The sequence below is a fragment of the Gymnodraco acuticeps genome, unplaced genomic scaffold (assembly GCF_902827175.1).
Source record: "Gymnodraco acuticeps unplaced genomic scaffold, fGymAcu1.1, whole genome shotgun sequence".
NCBI lineage: Eukaryota > Metazoa > Chordata > Actinopteri > Perciformes > Bathydraconidae > Gymnodraco > Gymnodraco acuticeps.
In genome coordinates, this window is record NW_022991035.1 from 39,311 (window position 1) to 47,926 (window position 8,616).

An 8,616-nucleotide genomic window follows, 5' to 3' on the forward strand; every position below is an offset into this window, starting at 1 on the left:
ACTGCTGAGAGGAGACTTTCTGTAATGCATTTAATATAAACCTTCATTTTGAAGGAAAGCTCCATCATGTGAAGTCTCTTTTTGGAGACTCATTAGTCCCAGAGGGGAAATATAGTTGCAGCTAAGAGACACTGAAACTTAGTGAAGAGGACTCAGTAAAAAGTCATTACAGTCCAGGTCTAAAAAGGAAGCATCATTATTAAAGTATCTGTAGGATGATGTAATGAGAAGTATAGCTCGTTAACCAATCAGAGCACATCCTGCATGTTTTGGCACAGAGTCTCTACACATGTTAATAAAAGACACCAGGCACAGGATTCAGTTCACTCTTTATTTCCACAAACACAGCCTTGATGTCTCTGAAGCTCAGCACCTGAGAAGAGAAGAGAGCAGTTAGAAGCAGCCTTCCTCCAGAGCACAGATCAGAGAGTCTGCTCTGCATCAGAAAACAGTTCTCTTTCACTCTGACTCAGAGAGATTCCCAATGTTTCAACAGATCATCAGCTACAGCTTTCAGAGACGTGCAGGTATCAGAGAGAAATTCACCTGGAGAGGCTGATCCCAGAGCAGATCCTGGTCCTGGAGGGGAGGGGCTTCACCTGATGAGAGGCTGATCCCAGAGCAGATCCTGGTCCTGAAGGGGCGGGGCTTCACCTGATGAGAGGCTGATCCCAGAGCAGATCCTGGAGGGGAGGGGAGGGGCTTCACCTGATGAGAGGCTGATCCCAGAGCAGATCCTGGTCCTGAAGGGGAGGGGCTTCACCTGATGAGGCTGATCCCAGAGCAGATCCTGGTCCTGAAGGGGAGGGACTTCACCTGATGAGGCTGATCCCAGAGCAGATCCTGGTCCTGAAGGGGAGGGGCTTCACCTGATGAGAGGCTGATCCCAGAGCAGATCCTGGTCCTGAAGGGGAGGGGCTTCACCTGATGAGAGGCTGATCCCAGAGCAGATCCTGGTCCTGAAGGGGAGGGGCTTCAACCTGATGAGGCTGATCCCAGAGCAGATCCTGGTCCTGAAGGGGAGGGACTTCACCTGATGAGGCTGATCCCAGAGCAGATCCTGGTCCTGAAGGGGAGGGGCTTCACCTGATGAGGCTGATCCCAGAGCAGATCCTGAAGGGGCGGGGCTTCACCTGATGAGGCTGATCCCAGAGCAGATCCTGGTCCTGAAGGGGCGGGGCTTCACCTGATGAGGCTGATCCCAGAGCAGATCCTGGTCCTGAAGGGGAGGGGCTTCACCTGATGAGGCTGATCCCAGAGCAGATCCTGGTCCTGAAGGGGAGGGGCTTCACCTGATGAGGCTGATCCCAGAGCAGATCCTGGTCCTGAAGGGGAGGGGCTTCACCTGGAGAGGCTGATCCCAGAGCAGATCCTGGTCCAGAAGGGGAGGGGCTTCACCTGATGAGGCAGATCCTGGTCCAGAAGGGGAGGGGCTTCACCTGATGTGAGGCTGATCCCAGAGCAGATCCTGGTCCTGAAGGGGTGGGGCTTCACCTGATGAGAGGCTGATCCCAGAGCAGATCCTGGTCCTGAAGGGGCGGGGCTTCACCTGATGAGAGGCTGATCCCAGAGCAGATCCTGGTCCTGAAGGGGAGGGGCTTCACCTGATGAGAGGCTGACCCCAGAGCAGATCCTGGTCCTGAAGGGGCGGGGCTTCACCTGATGTGAGGCTGATCCTAGAGCAGATCCTGGTCCTGGAGGGGAGGGGCTTCACCTGATGAGAGGCTTATCCCAGAGCAGATCCTGGTCCTGAAGGGGCGGGGCTTCACCTGATGTGAGGCTGATCCCAGAGCAGATCCTGGTCCTGAAGGGGAGGGGCTTCACCTGATGAGAGGCTTATCCCAGAGCAGATCCTGGAGGGGCTTCTTTGGACAGAAACACAAACTCATTAGAACTAAAGGTAGAGACTCAGCAGAGGCGTTGGAGCGCACACAGCCTCAGAACATAATGGAACGGTAGGGGTATAATCACGAGAGATCATTTGGCAGAATCTTTTCATCACAGGTAGTGTTCATAGAAACTGATCACTCCTGATGAGACGCACCTTAGCTTCCAGTCCTCAAACGTCCCGTGTTCAGTCTGACAGAGGAGGGTCTTTCCTGGAGGAGAAGGACACAGTCTTATTTAAAAACTACATTTATATGAGAGCAGTGACAGAAAAGCAGCACCAACTAAATGTCCAGTGCGCACACAGCCTCAGAACATAATGGAACGGTAGGGGTATAATCATTAGAGATCATTTGGCAGAATCTTTTCATCACAGGTAGCGTTTCATTAACGCCACACACACATTCTGATAACACACTCCTGATGAGACCCACCTTCATGTCCTCAAGTGTCCCATGTTCAGTCTGACTGGCTCTTTCCTGAGGAGAAGGACATCACATCTCATCAGTCAGCGACAGGTTGATTGTGTTACTCTATTTTAATTCAAAGTGATTGTGGTTCTCTCCTCTGGGTTCTCAGTCACAGATTGTTCCACATTGTAGTTCAGGTCAGACATTTGTAAACATCACTGAACCCTCAGTCTTCCTAAAGTCTCAGGAGAGGATCAGATTCTCACCTGAAGTCCCTCTGAACAGCTGATCGACCCTCACAGCTGATCGACCCTCACAGCTGATTGGATCTGAAAACACAGAAGAGTAGATTAAATCAACCCAGAATAAAAAGCCTGTTAGTTTCCCTGAAGCTAACTCAGATCAGATTAAATAAATGCTAATTTTCCTCAACGGGATCAGAGACCTGATTCATGTTCATCACATCTGAGTCATGTTATTGGTAGGGGTGTAACGGTGTAAATATTCGGTATGGGCCCTTGGGTTCACGTGTGTATACAAACGAATATAACGTTAAACTTAATAAAAAAATTGAGAACGTGAAAAACTTTTTGGAAGTAATCTCATTGTTAGCGCCAGCAGGTCTGCCCTTTCAGGAAGCCATGTGGACAAATTCATTTCTCTTTAAAAAAACATGAATACAATGACGAGCAAGTCCTAATGTCAAACAAGTACAGTAGAGTTCAAGTGCAGATTATTTCAGTTCATCGAAATGCTGCACCTTAATGTTTTTTATTTTGTATTTGAGTGAATATATTATTCACAATTTAATAATAAAAATATATATAATGTTTTGTGATCTTTTTTCTGCTGTACCGAAGTCGCACCGAACCGAAATGTTTGTGAACCGTTACACCCCTAGTTAGCGGCTAAATGCTAATCTGTGATGCTCACCAGGAACACAGGAGGCCTGAAGGTGGGAGTCCTGGACAGCAGGGGGTCTTCATGTCTGAATTAAACAGAGAGGGGTCTCATTATCACAGAGAGAAACACCTGAGGCTCAGCAGAACTACAGCTGATACTCAGCTAGGAGCGAAAGACAAATGCTCTTGTTCTTCATGGTTCATCTGCTGAACTATGCTCTCATCACGGTGTCAGACATCCTTCAACTCTGCTGTTCCTCCATATAACTCACCTTCACATGGAGCGCTGCCTCAGTCTGCTTTCTGTCAAAGAGAGAGGAAGTGTTAGCAAGTGCTTCAGGAGTCGAGTGTCCTCCATGTCTTTCAGGCCGACACTCAGCTAGGAGCGAAAGACAAATGCTCTTGTTCTTCATGTTTCATCTGCTGAACTATGCTCTCATCACGGTGTCAGAGCTCTTTGTTAATGCTGCTTCAGCAGAATATCTAACTCACCTGCCACTGAGTCCAGGGTCATGAGGAGAGGAGGAGAGGAGGACCAGCTGCAAGAGAGAGGACTCACTTTAGAAAAGGCATGTTTCAATAAAGAGGCGTCTGTTCATCTGCACGCATCAGATACAAGTCTTCTTTCACTCTGACTCAGAGAGATTCCCAATGTTTTGTTACAAGATCATCATTTAGATTCCTTTAAAGGATGCTAGAGACATGATGGATGCATCACCTGGTCTGGAGGTCACCTGGAGGTCAGAGGTCAGCTGGAGGTCATCTCCTGCAGGAACACAGAGTAAAATGAGCTCCATCTCTAATATTCAGAGTGTGTTCTTCTCGCTGTGTGAGCCTCAGATAGATCAACTGGTGGGTTGGAGGTATCGTCATCCAGGTAGTCGAGAGTAGCAAATGCTGTCATCACAGGCGAGAGAGAGGAAGACTTTAAGACACTCTGAGGCTCACCTCCTTTCAGCTTCACATGCTGCTTGGTGTAACGTCAGAGGTCCAACTCGGTGTCCTGCAGCCTCTCTGGTCCTAAGTCCAAGAGGCCGGTCTATATAAAGGGCCGGTGGCGAGTCTGTGTTGGGCAGTCTGTTCAGCTTCACATGTTGCTCCATGTCTCTGAGACCTGTGGACACAAACCCTCGTTAGCTCCACAACATGGAGACAAAGACACGATATAGCTTTCCATGGAAGTGTCAGCGTATGGTTTCTCAGATATCACATCTGTCCACTACTCTTATACTAAATCATCACAAACTTCCACTTCAAACCTGTAGTTTCTTCATTGAGCAGATAGAGTAACTCACAGCAGAGGATCTGAGGAGGTTCCCAGCTCAGAGACTTCTTCCACCTGAACAACATCAAGAACTCCGATTAAAAACACATCTGGAAAAACTGCTTCACTTTAGTAATCAGTGAAATAACACACTGCTAACATTAGCATGCTATCAGTTAAACTTCAGCCATTCAGTTTCAGAAATCTCTTCTGTCCACTACTCTTATATAATGAAACATCACCAGTTTACCAATCAGAGCAGAGGTGGAGAAGTACTCTGATCTAGTACTGAGTAGAAGTACTCTGATCTAGTACTGAGTTAAAGGAGAAGTACTCTGATCTAGTACTGAGTTAAAGTAGAAGTACTCTGATCTAGTACTGAGTTAAAGGAGAAGTACTCTGATCTAGTACTGAGTTAAAGATGAAGTACTCTGATCTAGTACTGAGTTAAAGTACACAGATCTAGTACTGAGTAGAAGTAGAAGTACTCTGATCTAGTACTGAGTTAAAGGAGAAGTACTCTGATCTAGTACTGAGTTAAAGGAGAAGTACTCTGATCTAGTACTGAGTAGAAGTACTCTGATCTAGTACAGAGTAAAAGTAGAAGTACTCTGATCTAGTACTGAGTTAAAGTAGAAGTACTCTGATCTAGTACTGAGTAAAAGTAGAAGTACTCTGATCTAGTACTGAGTTAAAGTAGAAGTACTCTGATCTAGTACTGAGTTAAAGTAGAAGTACTCTGATCTAGTACTGAGTTAAAGTAAAAGTACTCTGATCTAGTACTGAGTAAAAGTAGAAGTACTCTGATCTAGTACTTGAGTTAAAGTAGAAGTACTCTGATCTTGTCTGAGTTAAAGTAGAAGTACTCTGATCTAGTACTGAGTAAAAGTAGAAGTACTCTGATCTAGTACTGAGTTAAAGTAGAAGTACTCTGATCTAGTACTGAGTTAAAGTAGAAGTACTCTGATCTAGTACTGAGTTAAAGTAGAAGTACTCTGATCTAGTACTGAGTTAAAGTAGAAGTACTCTAATCTAGTACTGAGTAAAAGTAGAAGTACTCTGATCTAGTACTGAGTTAAAGTAGAAGTACTCTGATCTAGTACTGAGTTAAAGTAGAAGTACTCTGATCTAGTACTGAGTTAAAGTAGAAGTACTCTGATCTAGTACTGAGTTAAAGGAGAAGTACTCTGATCTAGTACTGAGTTAAAGTAGAAGTACTCTGATCTAGTACTGAGTTAAAGTAGAAGTACTCTGATCTAGTACTGCGTTAAAGTAGAAGTACTCTGATCTGGTAACTTTCCGTTCTGCTCATGCTGCTTTGCTTTTGGCTAACTGTTGTTGTTGTTGTTGTTGTGCTTTATGATTGTAATGCAGACTGGGCCAACACGTGTCTCCTCCTCCCTGCTCTTGTTTGAAGGCTGCACCTGCTTTTCAGGAGACCAGGCCTCGCACTTATGTTCTTTCTGCCAGCGCATCAGCGGTAAGAGTCCATCACAAACTGCAGGGTCTGTCACCCAGCAGGAGCTAGGCTAACATGCTAACAGGCACAGAGCCGTAGAACACCACACACTCCAAAAGACAGCCTATGTAGCTCACATCAGGGCACAGAGCTGCTGCAGCCTTTGCATTTTCACAAATCTCAAAGTGTGTTGTATAGAATGTTAAGCCGCTCTGGGATAATCCAGTCCAGATACATCGGCTATGCAGCGATTTAAGGAGGTACAAACACGGAGGATTGTTCGCTCAGCGCTGTAAATTAAATGTCCCTTAACTTTCCCCTTAACTGCCGAATCGGAAGCCAACTTCAGCGTCGTTATAATGAAGTCATTTATGTTTCCTCACCATTTAATGTTCGGCTCCATTTTGCAGAGATCCTGTCGCAAGGCCTGCAACCAGAGAAGGAGATAAACATTAATATACATCTTTAAAAATGCATCTAGTTACAAACTGCAACTCATCTAAATCTGTAAACTCCTGCACATGCAGCAGCTAGTTAGCACATGTAGCAGCTAGCTCTAAAACAGAATAGTTTAACTTGTTCCCGTGCAGTCAGAGAGGTTGGCATTCTACACAAATATTCAGTTGTCCCTACCAACATTTTAATCATCATATATACACGGGAAAGCTGCTGTGAGGTGACTTTAAGAGGATAAACACATTAGCATATGAGCTAATCAACAACATTAGCTCATATGCTAATTAGCATCGAACACGTGGGAGACAGAGGCCTGCCTGAAAAAACAAATCAATATATTTCTTAATTATAACGAGTATTAAGATTTAAAAAAAGCAGTGTTTCTCACCTCCTGTTGGCTCCTCTCTGGCTCTGGTTTCTTCTTCTATGGTTATATGGCGGTTAGGAAACAGCTTTCAGGAGCATTTACCGCCACCTTCAGAAATGGAGTGGATCAGCAGCTCGGTGTTAATCCAAATTCTTAATATAATTTATGTCCTTTCTAAAAACCTAAACACTGCCCTGTATGCTACATCACCTGAACTCCTTCTCAACATCTCTACTACTATATTTAATTCGGTTTGATTTCTGTGCAGTGCTTCCTTTAGTAATAAACCTTCTTCATGGTATTTGAGACATTGCAAAGAAATGTGCTCTACTGTTTTCATAATGACCACAATACTCACATTTACCTGTTGCATGTTCTTTCGTAACGAATAATGTGTTATTTAGCCCTGTGTGACAAACAAAAACCCATGATCTATTCTAACCTAATGTTATTTTTGACCTACCCCAGTTTCACTCAGAAAGGTAAACAGTGCCTTTCTGGTAGCTCTTACTCCTTCTCCTTCTGTTCCCAGAATACTAATATAATTCCTGTCCTTTTTAAAAACCTAAAGGCCTCCTTCAGACCAGCTGATAAATCACAGCTCGACCAGCTGATGGTCAGGAGGGCGGGGTCTCTCCTCACCTGTAGAGAGCAACCAATTAACATAAATTAACCACCTGTTAGATTCAGTTTCCTTCACCAATGTTCTATCGTTTTTACACTTTACAATTAAATAATCAGATAATTAACTCGTAATTTTGGCTCTTTTATATTTTATCAGGCAACTTAAATGCATTTTCTTCAGATGCTGCAGCCGTACATCATTTCTGGTTCTGCTTGGATGTGCTCAACAAACAGATGTATTTAATCAAGAATGAGATAAAATATTCATATATTATTTACACACACAAAACGTGAACAGAAGGGGTACACAGGTACAGATAGAGACAAAAGGAAAAGATACATTCTAATTAAAAAACTAAAATATTTTCCATTTTGGTTTTTATCGCCTTTTTATTAATAATATATTTTTTAATTGGTGCCATATTAAAATATGGAAAATATGGTTTGGAGTCAGCCCATTTCTTCCTAAAGAATGGGACATTTTCCAGAATATAACATTTTATAACATCGGTATCAATCCCACTTTTAAAATATATAAATCATCTTGAAGTTCGTCCCGTTTTTCTGCAGACCAAAAAACTAGACAAAACTTAAAGGGGACCTATCATGCAAAATGCACTTGTGTACGTCTTGTATACATGAATATGTGTCCCCGGTGTTCCAGGGAACTCACCAAGTGTCAGAAAACACAACCCTCTCTCTTTTCCTCCGTACCCACATCTCTAAAAACGGGGCTGCAACGGATCTGATACAGATTTGAAATTGTTCTGGTCAGAAACAGGGAGCTCCGCCTATATGGGCAACTCTCCACCTATCAGGGGAATGAGAGGTTGCCGTGGCATGGTACCAGCATGGTAACATGACACTTGTGCCTCACCCCCTCCTTTGCAGGGGGGCGTGGTCAGCTGCATCTCATTTGCCACAGAATCAGCCCTTGCTAAAACAGGGCTGGAATAGAGCAAATAGAGCGAAATGAGGCATGGCTAAAATGCAGGATCTGTTTGGTATTTTGAAAAAAAAAATGTATTATATGGGTATAGCCCTACAATATATTATTCAAATATAGCATGATAGGTCCACTTCAAACAAGTACAAACCACAGACTGTCTGTGTCATGGAGAATACAGTCGCTGGTTTATTTATGTCTGTAGGCCGTTGTTGTGAGTGTGGACGGTCGGAGCATATATAACGTTAGCTTAGCCAATCTCCATTCAGAAAACACGCATTTTAAAAGGTGTTTCGCCGGC

General features: G+C 44.1%; 1 long non-coding RNA gene and 9 other non-coding genes across 11 annotated transcripts; all 10 read right to left on the reverse strand.

Moving 5' to 3' along the window:
- Window positions 1-317: 317 nt before the first annotated feature.
- On the reverse strand, window positions 318-4,772 carry LOC117559739. Of its 2 annotated transcripts, none has more exons than XR_004570998.1 (12): window positions 4,459-4,772; window positions 4,148-4,313; window positions 3,918-3,965; window positions 3,692-3,738; window positions 3,472-3,502; window positions 3,231-3,285; window positions 2,564-2,626; window positions 2,322-2,366; window positions 2,045-2,099; window positions 1,550-1,865; window positions 547-654; window positions 318-373 (listed from the first exon to the last, which is right to left on the reverse strand). It is a non-coding gene; the product is annotated as an uncharacterized LOC117559739 (long non-coding RNA). The 2 variants fall into 2 exon arrangements; XR_004570997.1 differs by having other exon boundaries at window positions 4,495-4,764.
- LOC117559755 lies at window positions 435-512 on the reverse strand. The gene has a single exon (XR_004571024.1). It is a non-coding gene; the product is annotated as a small nucleolar RNA SNORD79 (small nucleolar RNA).
- Window positions 1,934-2,007, reverse strand: LOC117559745. The gene has a single exon (XR_004571013.1). It is a non-coding gene; the product is annotated as a small nucleolar RNA SNORD47 (small nucleolar RNA).
- On the reverse strand, window positions 2,193-2,266 carry LOC117559773. The gene has a single exon (XR_004571041.1). It is a non-coding gene; the product is annotated as a small nucleolar RNA SNORD47 (small nucleolar RNA).
- On the reverse strand, window positions 2,460-2,521 carry LOC117559762. Its single transcript, XR_004571031.1, has one exon. It is a non-coding gene; the product is annotated as a small nucleolar RNA SNORD78 (small nucleolar RNA).
- Window positions 3,351-3,435, reverse strand: LOC117559759. Its single transcript, XR_004571028.1, has one exon. It is a non-coding gene; the product is annotated as a small nucleolar RNA snR60/Z15/Z230/Z193/J17 (small nucleolar RNA).
- LOC117559756 lies at window positions 3,567-3,651 on the reverse strand. The gene has a single exon (XR_004571025.1). It is a non-coding gene; the product is annotated as a small nucleolar RNA snR60/Z15/Z230/Z193/J17 (small nucleolar RNA).
- Window positions 4,380-4,446, reverse strand: LOC117559766. Its single transcript, XR_004571034.1, has one exon. It is a non-coding gene; the product is annotated as a small nucleolar RNA SNORD75 (small nucleolar RNA).
- Window positions 4,643-4,710, reverse strand: LOC117559770. Its single transcript, XR_004571038.1, has one exon. It is a non-coding gene; the product is annotated as a small nucleolar RNA SNORD75 (small nucleolar RNA).
- Window positions 4,773-6,503: 1,731 nt separating the features above from the next.
- On the reverse strand, window positions 6,504-6,584 carry LOC117559749. The gene has a single exon (XR_004571017.1). It is a non-coding gene; the product is annotated as a small nucleolar RNA SNORD74 (small nucleolar RNA).
- Between the last annotated feature and the right edge of the window lie 2,032 nt (window positions 6,585-8,616).